The sequence below is a fragment of the Adiantum capillus-veneris genome, chromosome 5 (genome assembly GCF_014529385.1).
Source record: "Adiantum capillus-veneris isolate H3 chromosome 5, ASM1452938v2, whole genome shotgun sequence".
Taxonomy (NCBI): domain Eukaryota; kingdom Viridiplantae; phylum Streptophyta; class Polypodiopsida; order Polypodiales; family Pteridaceae; genus Adiantum; species Adiantum capillus-veneris.
Window position 1 is genome coordinate 140,159,190 of NC_140935.1, and position 18,970 is coordinate 140,178,159.

At 43.0% G+C, this 18,970-nt stretch overlaps 1 long non-coding RNA gene across 1 annotated transcript; it reads left to right on the forward strand.

Moving 5' to 3' along the window:
- Positions 1 to 3,747: 3,747 nt before the first annotated feature.
- Positions 3,748 to 4,837, forward strand: LOC147458182 (uncharacterized). The gene is made up of 2 exons (XR_015188204.1): positions 3,748 to 4,317; positions 4,513 to 4,837. It is a non-coding gene; the product is annotated as an uncharacterized LOC147458182 (long non-coding RNA).
- Positions 4,838 to 18,970: the final 14,133 nt, after the last annotated feature.

Below are 18,970 nucleotides of genomic sequence, written 5' to 3' on the forward strand. Positions count from 1 at the left end.
AGCTACATGGCATAGCTTGGAGTACTCCGTGAAGCCCTCGTCTCCAAAGGCCACATCAAACTGTTGGATGAAGGACAATACTTTTTTGGTAGCACCAAAGGTTCCATCATAGGTGAGAAAAGACATATGCTTTCCTCCATCTTTGAACTTCTTGAGTTTTTTGAACCTTCACCATGTAGGGTAAGATTTGCGATGTCCTCTCCTCTTGTATTCTCTAGGAGAATAGCTGTTGCTTTCATCGAAAAAGGAGGAAGGTGAAGATGAAGGGGAAGAGGGTTACCTCTTTCTTGCCTTTTTCTTTCTTTGTTTCCTCTTTTACCTTTCTAAGTGATGAGGAGAAGGACTATGGGTTGACCATTCCCTCTTGGGAGGAGTTGGCGACCATCTAGATCGTCATCTTTGTGGAGCCACATCTTCAGAGGAACTTAAGGATTTGATTATTTCTTGTTCTTTGGATTCCTCCTCTCTAATGGGAGAGAGTCTTCTTTTGGGAGTCTCATCAAGAGGCCTCCTAAGCTCTCTCTCCTCTTGGAGAGGAAGGGAAATCCCATAAGCACGAAGTTGTTGAGTAATTTTGGCTTGCAAAGCAGGGTTGCCCGTAGCTTGCTGCAACCTAGTAACAAGGTAATTAACAAACATGGGGGCATCATCATTAGCACCTTCATGTGCAAAATCAAAGTTATCAATGTTCATTCTAATCTCTTTGTTATTGTAAGCCATGCTAATTAAACTTATGTATAGATTACTTTGTGCTTTAGTACCCTCAAAAACCTAAGTTGCTACTCTTCTTTACCTTTGAAAATTAGTTCTGAAGCAGCCACACCCATGGTTTTCAATCTATTGATTGCAAAGACTAGTTGAGAGGGTCTAACATTGCAAAGTTGATTATGGTTCCTGTTGAGCCAATGGTGTACCTCGAACTAAGTCCTTCTCGACCAAGATAATAGATCTCTATCCCACTTACCATATTGCAATGAACAAGTCCAACCTTTCATGGACAACTTAAGGACCTCTCTTCTTAAGCAAGAAAAGAGAAACCAACAGCTCTAATACTAATGTAGTAGAAATGGCCTATGAGCTTTGAGAATAGCGGAATTAAGAGAATTTGAGAATGTTTATGAGACTACTTTGAGAACATAGAGGGTGAACTTAATTAGCGGTAGCAACACAACCATTATACTTAATTAACTTGGCATGAATAATAGTTTTGCAAGAGAGATAATTAGAGAACTTGACAACAATTCAGGACCGGATATATGTGGAGCCGGTCCCCCCTCCAATAGGCTTTTGTATCATAGATTCTCCCATCAAGAGAGACTTGGCACAATACAATATTTTTGTTTCTTGTGACCTAGGTGATGCAATGAGGATGGAAAGTTTCATGCATCAAGAACATAACATAAAATTTGTAAAAGCATTAACCATACTTGACCTTGGTCCCAAGGCCTCAAACACCTTCAGAGGTGGAGAGAGCTAGCAAGGAATGAGGGTAGGGAAGAGGAACAAGAAATATTCATATGCGAAGGAAGTAGTTCCTCACTTATCATCACTCTTCTTTCTTAGCATAGCATAATAGCATAGTAATGAAGATGAAGAAGATGACAAGCTTAAACATTGAAGCATGGCTCTTGGTTGGATTTGCATTCCATAGCCAAGAGTGTTGGTGTAGGCTCTCAACTTCTCAACAATCTTGTTGAAGGAGATGGAGCTCTTGCACTTTGCACCTCACACATTGAGAGAGTGTTTGTTTGTGTGTGTGTGTGTGTGTGTGTGTGTGGGATAGTATACCCCCCTAGTTAACCCCTAGCTTCCTTGGTCGACCCCCCTTGTAGCTCATGAGAGAATTTGATTGGACCCCTACAAGCTTAGCCAATCACATGATTTAGTTAAATCAAGCAACCATGCTAGCCTTGGACAAGTGTTCCCCTTTCCCCTTTGATAGAGAGGACTTGATAAATGCATACAAATAAATTAAATTAGCTAAATTAAATGTTGGACCCCTTGAGAGGCTAACCAACAGGCTTCCCAGGGGGTTCACTATGGCTTTCCGTATGGTATCAGGTGAGTGTACAAGAGGGGGGGTTTTTAGAGGTGAGACATAAGCATATACAATAGGGGTAGCCCCCCATTATTTCATGCTCGTACTGTATGCATAAGGGAGGGGGGGACCTACCTCGAGGGGGGGGGGGATATTAAGTGCTTATGCCAAGACACATGCCCTAACAAGCCAATTAAAGAATCTTTCACATGAGGGTGTTTTTCTTGCTATTTCAAAGAGTAAATTTACTCCACTAGCAAACTAAGATAGCTATACCAACAATGAGAAAATATGGTACCTCCCTATCCTCTCCCTTAGCTAACATCTTTAAGACTTGTTCAACAAGCTTCTAGATTTGTTGGGGTCAATGCTACCATAAACTTGACTAATCTTCTTCTATGTAGCCACTATGCATCAATTCTTGGACATTCAGACCCTTATTAGCCTCTTCAACATTATCATCATCAATACCACCATCTGCATAGCCTTTGTCTCCACATTTGCACCCTCATTTTATTTGTGTTGTCTTCTTACACATCATCCAAGTCACTCTTCACTTCTTGTTCTTCGTATGCAAACTCAATAGCAACACCAATGGAATGATCAAGAGCTTCTCCTACACCCACAATATGAGCTTTAAAACCATCATTGTAATCAACTCCTATTTGATACACACACTCGTTCGCGCTTTTTGTGACAAAGGCTCAAAAAGTTGATCACATCTTTTCCAGGTGCCGTGCAAGCTCCGCTAGGTCAACTGCATCCATTGCCTTGGTGTGATATGGGCTACAAAATGATAGATCTTCTCTCGATCTTCTACTCTGCGAGCATGCCTCATGCCTCATGCCTGCTAATTCTACCAGTTTGTTGGTGCTGATGCTACTGTTTCTATATAGCCACCCCTGTACCAGTGATCTTGCCTCTGATCCACACTTAAATGGGTGTCAATTGCCTTTCTTTTCCCTTTTTAAAAGTCCCCTCTCACCCTTCTCTCTTTTGTGGTTTCTTCTTTCTCTCTTGAGACTGTGCTTCTGTATCTCTCACATGAATACATGTGTCAATTTTCAAAAGACAACTCAGAATCTATGCATTGTCATGCACTCTTTGCCCAGATGTATGTGAAGATAAAGGTCGTTAACCATTTGGTACCATGAACACATGTAGTGGTTCATGAACACACGCGCATGTGTCACACTGGGGCAGACAAAAGCGTCCCATGCTGAGATGGCGTCCGTATATTGGCTGTGGTGAAAAGTAAAACATGGCCGCGATACTCTGTCAGAGGGGCATCCTTGCATGCCCGCCCAAGTTTTTGAAGGTGGGGCCATCTGACAAAAGGCGACGCGCGAAAGCCCACAACACAATGTGAGCTCTGCGTGTCAGCGTGAGAGCCAGTGGCTCTAACATGTGACCAAAGCTCGTTTGTTGAAACTTACGGACACTTTCTTAACTAGACCCAAGTGTGACATGAAAGGGACGGCCATGTTTGTAAAGAAGGTGGGGCGGCCCCCAGTGTGACACGGGCCTTATTAGAGTTGCTTAAAAAATTGAATCGTTCTTATCACTTGTTATTATTAGAGATTATTTTGTAGGCCACATGATTTTATCACTTTTTTTTCTTCTTGTTTTGGGACAAAATTTTTGATTGGTGCGTGCTATGAGCACTCAAGGAGAGTCATAAGTACCAGTTGTTGGAAAATGTTGCCTAATTGAACGGATCCAATGTTGGTAGGTGAATAGGATTTCAAGAGGGTGTGCATGACCAGAGACCTATTGTAAAATATCTAGGGCCGTAATTTCTTACATGCTTCATCGCTTTCTCTTCTCCTCTCAGGCCTTGTCCTACTCTTTCTTTACAGCTCCTGTTTTCCTTGTCTCTTCCTTCGCTAGCCTGTTTGCTCGGCAGTCCATGCTCTCAAGTGGCAAACCAAAAGCACTAGAGCATTGAGATTCCTCTACTGTCCATGAAAAACCCTTTACTGTAGTATGCGTTTGGTGGTGATGCCTTGCGTTTAAGCTACTGCCGATGGTGCTCTTCATCTGCTTCCAACTGAGCGTTTTGTCGCTCTGCTTCCACAAAAGCATGCATTCAAGGTTTCTACCCAGAAAAGTCTACATATCCCCCTTGCCCTCACTTTGAGCGGAAGAAGTTGCTCGAACAGCGCACAAACCTGTGGTGGGCGGCATGAAGTAGCCTGCAGATCTGCAATTGGGGGGGGGGGGGGGGGGGGGGGTGGGTTTTGGACAGAACAAAGAGAGTGTGGTTCCTGGCAACACAGGTTTGATTTTTGTGTTTCTCTTAATACTTGCAGATATCTTCATCAATAGAGTTAAGATTTTGCCAATACGGCTCGTCTCTGTTGCGTTACGCACTCCGAGTTGCTGCATGTGCTAGTCATTGAGCATACTGTGTCAAGCCTTGAGCATTTTCATTTGAATTTTCTTGAGCCCGTTCTTTGTATCTCACTCTGTAGGGGTCCAGGTCATTGTTGCCGCTGTTGCTCATTATGAAGGTCCTCTAGAGAAGGTGAAGGACAAGATCAAAGGGTAGAAGCAGCTGCATGAAGGGGCCGGATGCATGGCGATGATGAAGGCAGAAACAACTTAAGCAGTGAGAGCGACGGCGAGGATTTCCAGAGGAAGAAAAAGTATGGACATTGATGGTCCATGGAATCTTCTAAGTTTTAGGTAAACAAAGCCGGCCGCCTGCACTCGTCCAACATAACCACATCGCCTTGTTTATGTCAACTTGATGGATGTATGGCTTTTAATTGGCAGAGCCTAGAGGTTCCTTTTTTCTATATGCTCCCAATGCTTGATAAAGTATTGAACATTTGAGATTTTGAGAGAGAGAGAGAGAGAGAGAGAGAGAGAGAGAGAGAGGCATAGGATGCTTCTCCCACAAAGCTTTTGCATCTCTAGAGATAGGAAAAGATCAGTACCTCAAAGAAATTTTCACATGCAATGGCCACTTTCTTAGTTTCATTTTGTATATGATGATAAATTTTTGTTCAAGCTTGCAGTTAAGCACTACAAGAAGAAGGGCAATCCAACATCTACAACACAAAAATCTGCTGCTGCACTTACATACGAGCAGATGAAGTTGTTAATTCTCTTTGATATATTGTTCTTCAATCAAGTTTGGCTTGACATAGGTAGAAAATCTGCTTGGGGATGGTATATGGAGAACGCTATAAACAATGTGTTTTCACAGTCGGACTTGCTATACACATCAATGATTATTGCTAATTCTCTCTGAACTATTGTTATTCAACTGAGTTTGGCTTAATATAGGGTAGAAAACCTTTGATATGATTGGCAAAAGAGATTATCAATCCAAACCAAAGAAAATGCTATCTTTAAATTTTTGAGATTGCCTAAAAAGATTTAAACATCAAAAAGAGGTTTCATGGATTAAGGGTGTGCTGCATATGTTCGTGTTGATGAGCTCCTGGAAAATCATGTATGCATGGATGCTAATATAAACCTGTTGCTGTGTATGCTCTTAACTATATGGGCAAGTGTTCAGTGTGCTAGTAGAAATGTATATCGTTGTATGCTTTCTCAACACTATGGGCCAGTTTTTAGGATATAATCATTTTCCTAACTATATACAAGGATGTTTTTTCAAAGAGGAAATTTCAAATGAATGAGCTATTTTTTGACATTTCTAGACTGTTTTTGTTTGAAGAGTATGGCATAGAATTCCCATGGAAAAGGTTACTCTTTAAGGCATGTGGATTTAACATAGCATATTTTCTCAGAGCAAAGACATTTAATTTTGCAACCTACTGCATTCTTTGTGGTGTTTATGTGCTCTGCTGTTTTGAGCACCATGATGGCAGATTCAAAGTTTGATCGTATGCTATTAGTTTTGTTTAAGCAAACTACTTAATGTAGGGATTCTTGCTTTTTGAGTGTAGACGAGCCATAGAGGTATTTTATAGAGAACATCAGAAAAGTGGATGTTGAGATCTCGAGTCTAGGTGGGCCCTTGCACTCGTGCATGTGGAAAGTGTGAGGTATCATGTAGATGGCTAAGAAGGGTCAACTAGATATTGATGATGTGCTCATCAGTCTTCATGTTGATGGCTAAGGAGGGACATGTAGATTTTGATATGTGCTCAACAATCTTCATCTAGCATCCTGCCATGGACATAGCAACTGGAATATAAGAGGGGAGAGGGAGACTCTTATAGCAAGTCTCTTAGAAATCTTACTTTTCCACTTCTTATAGAAGTGAAATGTTTTAGCGAGGAGAGCGTCGTTGGAATAGGGGCCTTGGCAAGGTGTACAAAGTTGATTTAAAAGATGGGTCTATAGTTCCCATCAAGAAGCTGTTGCAATTAAGCTATCAAAGAGAATTGACAACAAAGATGGAGATTTTGGGCAAGATTTATAATAGAAACTTGATGCCCTTGTTAGGCTATTGCAAGGTGGGCAAACTGAAGTTCTTAGTGTACGAGTACATGGGAGGTGGAACTTATATGATAGGTTTCATGGGTATCAAGACATAGCAACAAAATAAGCAAATTACATGTGGGCAATTCAAAGATTGTGCTTTCTACATTACATTCCATACAAAATTCGTATGAGGGGATGGTTCATTGCAGAAACATCCATATTTTGTATGTAGGGGGTAGGTTAGCATGTAAGATACCATACATATAAAGATAACCCTAAGGTCCTTGCTCTCCTCTCTCTTTGAAAGACCATCTTTCATTTGGACCCTTTAACCTTGGCCCCATGTTGAGATAGATCCATAAGCACATGTCTATATTTTAACCTTTGTTCATGTTTATTCTCCCAAATTAAATGGTTAGTTAAATATGAGAATGATTTGGGTTGGTTAGATATTAGATTGCATGACTCTCTCTCTCTCTCTCTCTCTCACACACACACACACACACACACACACACACACCTCAAGCATTTGCAAATGAGGTCTCATTTGTCCTATTTTTCCTAGAATTTCCTCGCTTTCTTGAAGCCTTAAATACACTTACCTTCCTTTCCTTGATTTCTCATGGCCTATCAATTGCGGCTCAAAGGGCTTGTCATTTGGACAATATTTGATCATTGCTTGCCCTTGATTTTGGGTATTTGACCTGTCATAAGTTGGCAAAAAATTTGATTTGCACCAAATCTTTCCAAACATGTCATGCTTGAAGCTCTTGCCTTGTTGATATGGTGTTTGCTTTTAGAACTCAAGTTTGGCTCTCCTCTGTATTTTAATTAATTTTTTATTCTTATTATCTAAAATGTCAAGAAAATTATTAAAACTTATTATTATTTGGCCAAAAATTAGCCAAGATTATTCCCCATCCGGAATCATTGTTGTCGAAAATGTCAATATGGCTCATCATTATGCCCGGCAAGAGGTAAAACTAGTAAGAAAGAAACTAAAAAGAAAAAATTAAGCAAAACAAAGACACTATATACATAAATTATTCTCATCTTCTAGCTCATGATCTTGCAATAGGTTGCTACTCTCCCCTTCCCATTATGAGTAGTTTCAGAGAGAGGTTTGTGCAATGTGCATGGGCTACAACACCATGTCTATGTAAGGCCATGCAATGTGGCCCTATTATGTCAATGGACGAGATACACGGGGTAAGAATATGCTATGCAAGATGTGGGTATTGAATTGATTTTTCAAAGACTTTTTTGCGGGACTTTGCGAGTGAGGCTCCATCTATGCTACATCACAATGGCTCCTGTCTAGATCTCTAGCTTGGTTGGCCGCTACATGTCGTACATTGACCTGCTTGTTTTTCAAAAACATTTTTATGTAGTCCTCCAACCGTTGTTCTGAAAAATTCTGATTGGTGGCATTTGGAAATCTAGCATGCAACACATCCTCAATGTAGCGTCCATGATCGGGTAGCTTGTTTTTAAACTTTATAAAAGAAGTCTTATATGTTGAATGTATAAGAATTTGAAGATGGCATTGAAAAGATTTTCCCTGTGCTATACCGAAGTCCACCTCCCCACCATACTTTACCCTATAGCAGCACCCATGTGTGTTTGGCAAACCCCCCCCCCCCACACACACACACACACTTTGAAATAGGGGAAACCCCCCCTCCCACTGGTGGGCCACCGCACTCCTAAGAACAATAATGTTCTCTTATTTTCCTCTCTCTGTCTCTCTCGTGGTGTGAACAGGCGACAGGTTAGCTAAATAATACTCTCTCTCTCTCTCTCTCTCTCTCTCTCTCTCTCTCTCTCTCTCTCTCATTACCCCATCCCGTTGACCCTCAATAACCCCCCCTTCCTCGCTCGTTGTCGGCCAAAAGCAGCCTGAAGGCCCCCTCCCCCCCCCCCCCCCCCTCTCTCTCTCTCTCTCCCTCTCCTGCGTTCTCTTGACCAGCCCGAAGGCACAGTCAAACACCTTCTCCCTCCCTTGCCATCTCAGCTCGCACTCTATCTCTCTCTCGCGCCCTTTGTCAACAAGCCCGAAGGCAGCCAGATACAATACCTCTCTCTCCCTCCCTCTCTCTCTCTCTCTCTCTCTCTCTCTCGTATCCACACACACACACACACACACACACACACACACACACACACCACTCTCTCCCTCCCTCCCTCGCTCTCTGTGTTGGCCAGGAGCAGCACATAACTCTCTCTTTCTCTCTCCAGTCAGCCTGTGCAGGCGCCATCACGAAATCTCTCATAATATACATACACCCCCATCACCCATCTACACACACACACACACACAGACACACACTCACCCCCCTCTTCCCCTGCAGTCGCGTTTTCTCTTCCCCCCCCCTCAATCTTGTTCTCCCTCTCTGACTCCCTGCACAAAAACACGTAATATATATATATATATATATATATATATATATACATAATTTATAAAATTACCCCCCCCTCTCTCGTTCCCACACACCACACCCTACACACCCTATATACATGCACATATGCACACACACACAACACAAACACAATCGCACAGTCACATATATACACATGATTAAACGCACTTACACATACACATACATGCACACACGCATTGCACGCACGCATATACGCACCCGCAATAAAAAAAAGCTAAGGAAAATACAACATCGACACCATTGGCAAAAGAAGACGGCTAGCTCACGCGCCGTCAACACCAAAACAAGAAGAGGCGTCAAAGGCATGCTTCGGCCAGCACCGAGAGGATGCGACACGTAGCATCTCGGCTTCCCACGTCGAATGCCAATTCTGGCAGCTTTAAACCTCACACCGACCACCCGAACCATCAACAAAACCCTTGTAAATTCTCCGAACTCCACTTTTCCCTAATAACCTAGCCAGTGGCTAGTGGATTGTAAAAGAACTCTCTCCCACCCCCCTCTTTCCTCTCTCTCTATCTCTACCTTCTCTCTCTCTCTCTCTCTCTCTCTCTCTCTCTCTTACTAGAGAGGCATTTAGACCTTCTATAGCTACCAGTGGATATTTGCAAAGACCATTGGGTTATGACCACCTCCCAAGCCTATATAAAGAGGCCTCCGCTAAGCACAAAGGGACACAAGTTAAGGAGGACACACTAGCTCCATGCACTCTACATTTTAAGCACCACTAAACACATAATGCAAACCCCAAGGTAGAAAGCTCATGGCATCATGTTGAGTGGCAAGCTTGGGCATTTTAGCATTGGAAACATCACCATTTTCCCCAATATCCACCACACCATGGTTGAGTTACTAGTCACGACCACTCCATGCACAAAAGGCAGTCATTACTCCTCCACAAGGCAACATGAGCACGCTAGGATTGAATGCATCCACACCATGCTACCTTGGGCCGCTCTCGATGTTGGTGATTGACGTAATCAATGGTTGCATCGTCTTGATGTTTTTCCTCAACTAACCTTCCCACTAACTCCAATTTCGTCATGCACCCGCATTCCATCATGCATCCCTAGTGCCAAGAGCCAGGTTTGTAACCGTCAAGACCACCATTTGTAAGTATCATCATGGACAATAAAAGGGTGCAATGTTGTCTTGATATTTGGGGTCCATTCTTTGTTCTCCTTAGTTGTGTTTTCTCACATTTGTGGGATGTTTTGTCTCTTGTATATCACTCTGCTTGTGCTCTATCACGTATGGCCTCTCCAAGCAGTCAATATGCTCCATTCCGACCTTGTCACATACCTCCCTCGTACACACACTCCTGTTTGTTGACTAGGCATTTTCTACATGTGGATGTTTGCTGTATCACCATTTCATGTTGGTTACCCATAGGGCATTTTCACTTTTGCTACCGTAGGTCATGTACGTGTGCGTCCAAACTGTACTTATGCTAGGTGGTTCCCCTCTCTACCTATAGGATTACTCCTATCTTGAGATGATGCTTGGGGATTTTCAGGCTATGTGTGGTGTAGAGGCCACCCCATATGGCATGTTATTTCCTGCCTTCATTTTCTTGGTACCCCCACAGAGGATCCTTTCATGAAACCCTCTACTTTACAAGACTGAAACCCCTAAACTTTTGTGGATGGATGACTGGTTAGCAGGGTTCGCTACCTGGATGATAGAAGAAGAAGAGCTCCAAGCACAACTAGACGAACCCTGCATCTCCATCGAATCTCGAGTGCCAGGCGTAACGGTAATCAATTTGCAGTGGGTGAGTCAACTAACACGCCAAACTCAGTGGATATACATAGGCCGGGTGCCAAAAAGAAGAAGGAAAAATTCGAAACCATGTCTGCAACCTACAACCAACCTGCAACAACAAGATGGAGGGAGCTCTGCACAATAGAGAATCAACACTATTCTATTTCGAGAATCGGGTAACTCAAGTCACCGAGGTAATTATCATAGTCAGTTTCCAAGTCGCACCTAATGCTGCAACACAAATAACGGAAGCACATGCTCACGCTCTCACTAGAGAGACTAGGGATCTACTGAGCTTGTTTCAGGAAAGAACACCATCCTCTCCCACAAGCTTGGATAGTGACTAAGTACCTCTAAGCTTCACATGAATCAGTACAGCTTACCTCAAGGCAGATCACACATTCTGATACGAGTACGCTCTATCAAGGTAATGTTGGACTTGAAGGCTCACTACCAGCACGTCATCGACACCATGTTGGGTGGGGAGCACTTCTTTGAGGTTCTGGCATCAGATCAGCCATTTGTCTTACCTTTGGTACAAGGAAATGTACCGTTTGAGATTTTAATCTATGTTCTAGTGTAAAGAGGGTATACACGCCTCCTTGTAAAGGAAAAAAAAACTTTTGATTGCAAGCTAAGCAGTGTGACTTTCTAGCTCTATCTCTCTATAATCATGGAAAGTGTAGCATTTCCAACATTTAAAGGAAAGAAGGGGGAGGATTTGTTAACAAATTTTCTAGATGACTTTGAAGTAGCATGTGTAGTAAGAAACAAAGATACAGATGAATCTCGGGTTAGAATATTTAAGCATCTCATGAAGCTAGAAGCTAGGTCATGGTACAATGCACTTCCACAAGCAACTAAGGATGATTGGGAACCGTTAAAAACTACTTTTAAGAGGCATTTTGGGGGAGGTACCATGTCAGAGAAGCTGTGGGACAAGTTGAGGGACTTGAAGCAATAGGGTCTTTTAGAATATGCCATCTATGAATCCAAGTTTGTGGATTTGTGGGAACGGTGGGTTGAGTCACTAGCAAGAGGGGAAGCGGCACTCGATTTCCTCAAAAAGGACCGATTCATGCATGGCTTATGGCCGCTTCTCAAGGAGAAGGTGAAGGGCAGATTTCCTGCTACGTACGAGTTAGTAGTCGAGATTGCTCTCCTTAAGGACAAGAAGCTGCGAATGAAAGCCAAAGAAACCGAGTCAATAGAAGCACAAACATCACATTGACCAACAACCACGAGAACCACCATTCCTCCACCACCAGCAGCTCCTAGGGTAAGAAATGACCAACATGATATGCTGGCACACATTACTGACCAACTGTAGAATTTGTCTGTCCACTTGATATAGCAAGGAAGGAATCAAGAAAGAGATCAAGACCCAGGAAGAACACGACGACAAAACAGGGAGTATCACTGCTACAACTGCAGAGAAAATGGTCATGGTATGTACTACTGTCCCAAACCGCGACAAAACTATAATAGAGGAGGTAGGAGGAACCAACCATCACCCCCTAGAGAAAGAACACCCCCACCCTGAGCACCAGTCCCACCAACACAAATTCTATGTCCACCCTAGGCACCACCACAAGCACCCATTCCACCTCTTCCAACGGCACCACCACCTGATCGCCTTGTAAACATCATAAGGCTAGAAGAGAAAGGAAAGGCCGTAGTAGTGGATCCACCCAGAGTAAAGGAGAGGAAAAAGGGTAAGGAGAAGGTAACCTTTGTAGAACCATTTGAAGCCATGACTGTAAAAAGAGCTAGGAGGGAGAAAGATACACAATCTGATGATGAGAGAAGCATGAGAGGAGAGACTAGCAAGAGGCCATCAAGGCCACGACGGAAATTAGGCATCACCGACTTCTAGTTAGGGGAAAGTTCTAGGCCCTATGATCTAACATTGGATGTGGCAGAGCAAGGACCAAAGATTACATGGTCACAACTGCTACATCTCGCACCAAAGGTAAGGTGGCAATGGTCCAAAATGGTAAGTACAAGGTGCTCCAAAGCAAAGGTAGCCAGAGCAATTTAGGTTGTAACATGGATGACATCCTTCCAATTGTCGGCGTCAACATAAAAGGTAAGAGACTTGGAAACACCTACATTGATGGAGGTGCATAAATTTGTGTGATGAGTGAAGCTATGATGCTTCGGCTAGGGCTCGAGGTTGACAGGCCTTCTCCATGCAAGGCAAAGATGGCAAACAACGCAAAAGTAAAGTGTGTAGGTGTGGTAAGTGATGTGAAGATAAAAGCTTTCAGCTCTGAGGTAGAAGTGGATGTTTTTGTAATGCCTACAAAGGGGGAGGGCTACCCATTAATTTTGGGAAGGCCATGGTTGATGGCCATGAAGGCAAAGTAGGACTGGGGCACTGACCTTCTACGCATGACTGGTAAGAAAGGGGAGGTAATCTATTACGACACGAATACTGGCAAGCAGAATCAAATGGACCTAGAGACATCAGCAGATGAAACCACTAGTGAGTCCTCCACTTCTGAGGAGGAGACTATATCCACCAACAAAAGCGACAGTTCCATCGATGTGATGGGTATCATCATGAAGGATCCACAAAGGGCAAGCACAACTGGCGATCCGTCACCAGAAGGGAAACACAACGAAGAAGAAAGTAAATCACCTGGCCTAGGAGAAAGTAGGTTGATGGGTATGTTGTCTACAGAATTACCAATTGAGGAGAAAGATAATTTTTTGCAAATGTTGATGCAATTTCCTGACCTTTTCATTGACAACTATGAAAGAATCACACGTATTACAGTGGTGGAACACCATATTAAGTTGAAGGAAGGGGTAAAATCAGTTGTGCAAAAGCTACGACGGCTCGGGGTCATACAAGAAAGGCACTCCTGGCCAAGATAAGCAAGCTACTAGAAGCAGGGTTCATCTATCCTGTGGAAAACTCAGAATGGGTGACACCCGTAGTAGTGATGCCTTAAAAAAAAAGGTAAATGGAGGGTCTGTGTTGACTATAAACCACTAAATGCAGCTACAAAGAGAGATAACTTTCCTCTCCCTTTCTTGGATGAAATTTTGAATGAAGTGGCGGGTTATGAATGCTACACTATGTGTGATGGTTATTTTGGGTATTTTGAAATATGCATAGCCTTGGAAGATTAGCTAAAAACTGTTGGGGTATAAAGCCCAATGTGGTCACCCAGGTAAGTGGGCGGGCCGCCAGGTATGTACACATATTCTTTTGTAAAAACCTAATAAGAAATCACTATGATCTACACATTACAGTAGAGCGAGTTCACCATATCGTCATGCTCTTCTTCTCGCGATCTCTCTCGCGTCACACTTCCGCTCGTACTCCTTCAACTGGTATCAGAGCTCAGATCGAGGCTCGGGGCAGCATTTGCAGGTAGCCAGAGTCACCTGCTCAGATTGGAGTGAGATTCGACAGGCGGAGACACGGCCCCAAATCTTGTGGGAAAGCCCGAAGAGCTTGGTGTTCTCAGAATTTCATTATGAGGTCATCTCGGCCACCGTTCGGCTTCGACAAAGTTCTGCGCAGGCCATTTTCGACTACGTGGTCTCAACGGGTGCAGATCCGACTCTGCAAATTTGGGGTTTCGGCCTACGACTGCAGGTGCTGAGGATATCAGCACTCCCAGAGTGTTGATTTGTGGCTGTCTACACATCGAAGGACGGCTCACAGTTCTTGGAGGTGTGTCACATACGACACGGGCGCATCTACACACAGACTGTAGGCGACATTCACTAGTTCATCAGGTAGCTTGTGTTTGCTGCTTGATATTCCAGATTTCATCCTGACATTGCAGGTACTTCCACATGGGATGTATTGACAGAGATGATGTATGTCTTTTGAGGGTTTGCTGGATGTGAGTCATGCAGCAAACAACCGCCGCAGCGGTTATCGCATATAGTGGGAAATTTGTGGATGTATGACTTTGTGGGAAGTCTATGTATTGTCAGATTTACTGCAGCCTTTGTTAAGGGTCGAGTGAGGTTTTATTGAGCTGGGGGATTCTCGAATGTTGAGTTCCTTTCGGTGATACAGGTCTTGGAGCGATCCCTCGAGCACCCTTAGATAGGCAGCTAGGATGTATTGACTGTGAGTTAGACAGTTGGGATTGCATCTTTGCTTTATTGCCATTGAGGCATTGTCGCAGTCTATGCTTACAGGACAATGAGAGACAGTACAGGTGCAGGACAGGTTTACCCAAAGCTTACAGTGTTAGAGAGACAATGGTTTTTTGAGCTGTTTTTTGGTCTGTTTTTGAGTACACCAGAGCCATTTTACAAAGGAGACTCTGCCGAAATTTATGCAGAATCTGAAGCTTTCTTGGTTCATTTGATAGGTTGATATTGGTTTAGAGTTCAGTTTACAGGGGAAACTCTGCCGAATTTTTCCTAGGAAAGTAAACTACTGTGAAGCGTAGCTATGGCTGGATCACAGGACACTGCTCTTTACAATATCAAGAAGCTGGATGGAACCAATTTCCCATTGTGGAAGAAGCAGATTTGGCACGTGTTGGTACAAAAGAAGCAGATAAAACCTATAAAGCTCAAGGGGATAAAACCAGAAGATATGGACGAAGATGAATGGAGCAAAATGGATGAATTGGCACTTTCTACCATTATGCTGACTTTGGCAGAAAGCGTTTACTTCAATGTAGTAGACGAGATGTCGGCTTATCAAGCATGGTTAAAGCTGAGTGATCTTTATGAGAAGCAGAGTGCAGCTTCACATGTATACTGGCTTAAGAAGCTTGTTGACTTAAAGATGAAAGAAGGGACACCTATGTCCAATCATCTGAATGAATTCAACACAATCTACAGTCAATTGTCAGCTCAAGGTGTCAAGTTTGATGAACCTGTTAGAGCTATGTTCCTGTTGATCACATTGCCGGAAAGTTGGGACACTTTTCGCACAACTTTGAGTAATTCTGCACCTCTAGATGGTTTGAACATAGCAGGTGTAGAAGGAAGTCTGCTTACTGAAGAAACCAATAGAAAGACAATGGACAAAGGCAAAGGAACAGCCTTAGTTGTCAGGGGAAGGACCAAAGAAAAGTACAAAGGTGGAAAGAAGAATCAGTCTCGTAGCAAGTCCCGCAGTGCTAAAGGCAAGAGTGACATAGAATGCTACCATTGTGGCAAGAAGGGTCACATGAAAAGAGACTGCAGAGAATGGAAAGTAGAAAAAGGCAAAGAGAAAGCTGAAGACCATGGTGAGAAGAACAAGTCCTCAGTGAATATTCAAGAAATAAATGTGACAAACACTGTTGCAGAGGATGACAGTCTAGTGTCAGGAGACATCTACTTCTTGAAGAATACAATGGACTCAGCTCTTCTTACAGCATCTGATGGAAATGCAATGAGTGAATTGATTATAGACTCAGGAAAATCACTTCATGTGTCTCCAAACAAGGAGTGGTTTACCTCTTATGTGACCACTAAAGATCATGTTCGGCTAGGCAATGGGCAGACATGTGAGATCTTAGGTGTTGGAGATGTTCAATTGAAGTTTCAAAATGGCTCTTCTTTCACACTGAAGAATGTGAGACATGTTCCCGCAATTACAAAGAGCTTGATCAGCACAGGTTTACTTGATGATGCTGGCTACGTCACCACTTTTGGACAGAACATGTGGAAGATATCCAAGGGTTCTATGACAGTAGCACATGGAGTAAAGTCTGGAGGACTTTACATGATTTATGTATCAAATGTCTCTAAAAATGTAATCAATGTAACCGAGCAGCCGAACGTTTCTTTGTGGTATAGCCGGTTAGGACATATGTCCAAGAAGGGAATGGAAATCTTGTCTCGTTCTGGTTATTTGCCTGGCTTTTCATTTAATGATTTTGAATTCTGTGAACATTGTCTGTATGGTAAGCAAACACAGCAGCCACATAAGCATAGAAGCAGTAGAAGAGATACAAAGTTGGCACTTGTTCATAGTGATTTGTGTGGACCTATGCCTAACCTATCTCTAGGGGGAGCTTCTTACTTTATGACATTTATAGATGATTACTCGAGGAAAAGTATGGGTTTACTTTCTCAAGCACAAGGATGAAGCGTTTAGTGTTTTCAAAACGTTTGTGACACTTGTGGAGAATCAGAGTTGCAAGAAGCTTAAATGCTTACGCACTGACAATGGTGGAGAGTATGTTTCAAAGGCCTTTCAGGGCTTTTGTGAGTCAAAAGGTATAAAACGTGAACTTACTGCTCCTTACAATCCTCCTCAAAATGGTGTTGCTGAGAGGATGAATAGGACCATACAAGAGAAGGTCAGAAGTATGTTGTCTAATGCACAACTGGCAAATGGGTTTTGGGCTGAAGCTGTATCAACAGCTGTTCATTTTATAAATAGATCTCCTAGCAAGGTTTTGCAGAAGGATTTAGTGGCAGAGATGGTATGGTCAAGCAAGGTGCCCTCATACAAGCATCTCAGAGTCTTTGGCTGTGAGGCATATACTCACGTTGCAAAGGAATTTAGGAACAAACTTGAGCCAAAGAGTAGAAAGTGCATCTTTCTAGGCTATGGTAATTCTGGTGAGATGGGGTACAGACTTTGGGATCCCGAATCCAGAAAGTTTATCCACAGCAATGATGTTCACTTTAATGAAGCCAAATTTCATTCTAAACCAGAGAGGGTTGAGGAGATTAGAAGAGTTGTCTTCCAAGAAGATGGACCTGCACGTGCAAGACAAAATGTCAGGGCTCAAGAGGAGCAAGGAAATGATAGATTGGAACCACAGGTTGTGGCTGATCCCGAGCCACTGAGAGGCGGAAGTGAAAAAATAGACCCGGTGGCCTCTACACCAAGACTATGCACAATGGCCTCATCATGGGGAATACACAATAGGGGCACCACCTAGCAAGATATGCGGCTAGGACGCATACATATACACAATGAAGCATGCATGGAAAACAATTTCAAGATCCACGCCCAAATGTGGAATGGGGTGGTCGGAGAATAAGGTGAGAGGAGTGGTGAGTGAGTGAGAATAGGCTCGCTACGCATGCATGTAGTAAGGAAGATAACGAGGTCAGGGATACATGCAAGTATGCTCACTTCTCATACAAAAGGTGGCGAATCCGCACACCTTAAGATGGAAGTAGCAAGATGATAGGAATATGAGAGGGAGAGAGAGTGTGTGTGTGTGGTGGCGAATCCGCACACCTTAACATAAGCAGAAAAAAAAATGGCAAGGAACAAGCATATACCATACTCACAATGAGATGTATCCAAAGCGACACAAAGTATGGCACCAAGATGGAGTGTGTTGATTGCTTGCAAAAGATGAATACAATAGGTAGCGTATGGCAGAAAAATGAGAAGGGAAAAAGATCGTAGGAGGCATAATGGAGAGATGGGAGTTGATGGCGAGGAATATCATGAGTGTATCCACCCTTCTTCTTCTTGAAATTGTGCCTTCAACCCTTAATTACAAGTGGTGTGGAGGTGTGGTGCTCATCTTTTGTGCATGGTGATGGTGATGATGATGGTGTTGTGATTATGTGATTAGGGTTCATGCTACAAGCATGTAGCACAAGAGTGTGTATGGATAGGTGTTGTGTGTGTGTGTGTGGTGTGTATCTCCCCCCAAGTGAGCTCTCATGGCCTCCTTATATAGGGAAGGAGGGAAGGATTTAGCAATATTTCTATTTGAGGTGAGTGTCCCACTTTGGTGACTAGGAAAATGGGGTGCATGTGACTGTGGCTCCCATCTTGTCTCCTCATTATTTAAAATACCAGAGTCAATAGAGAGAGAAGAGAGAATGTGGGTAGGATGTGGAGGATAGAAAATATTTACAATAGTTTAGCTTTGGATAGACATAAGCTTATTAGGGAGAGAAGAGAGAGGTAAGAAAATTATAAGAGAGGTTGTCGAAGGTGGATATTTGTTGATGAGGATGGATCCTCCAAAAATGGTGATAGAATTACTCTAGACTAGCCAAGACCTCATTAAAAGAGCCTTGTCTCTTGTAATCATGCTTGAAGACTTGTAGAACCATAGTCATTCTAGAAGGAAGAAAAGTGGGGATGGCCTGTGTCACCATTTCATGAGAAAACTGGGGTCCACTACAAAAATCATATCTCCGTGTTCATAACTCCAAAAATTCTGAAAAAATTTGAGCTAAAAGTTGAGATCACGAGCTACATCTTTCATGTTGAACGCTCCTTCAGATTCGGGGTTCTTCTTTACTTAAAAAATTCAGCCAAATAATGTATTATTTGTGGCTGCAAAAGTCTTTTGGTGGTCCCCTTTGAGTGGACTTCTCTCTTGCCTTCAAGTGTAAGCTCCTTCATGTGTATGAAAACATGACC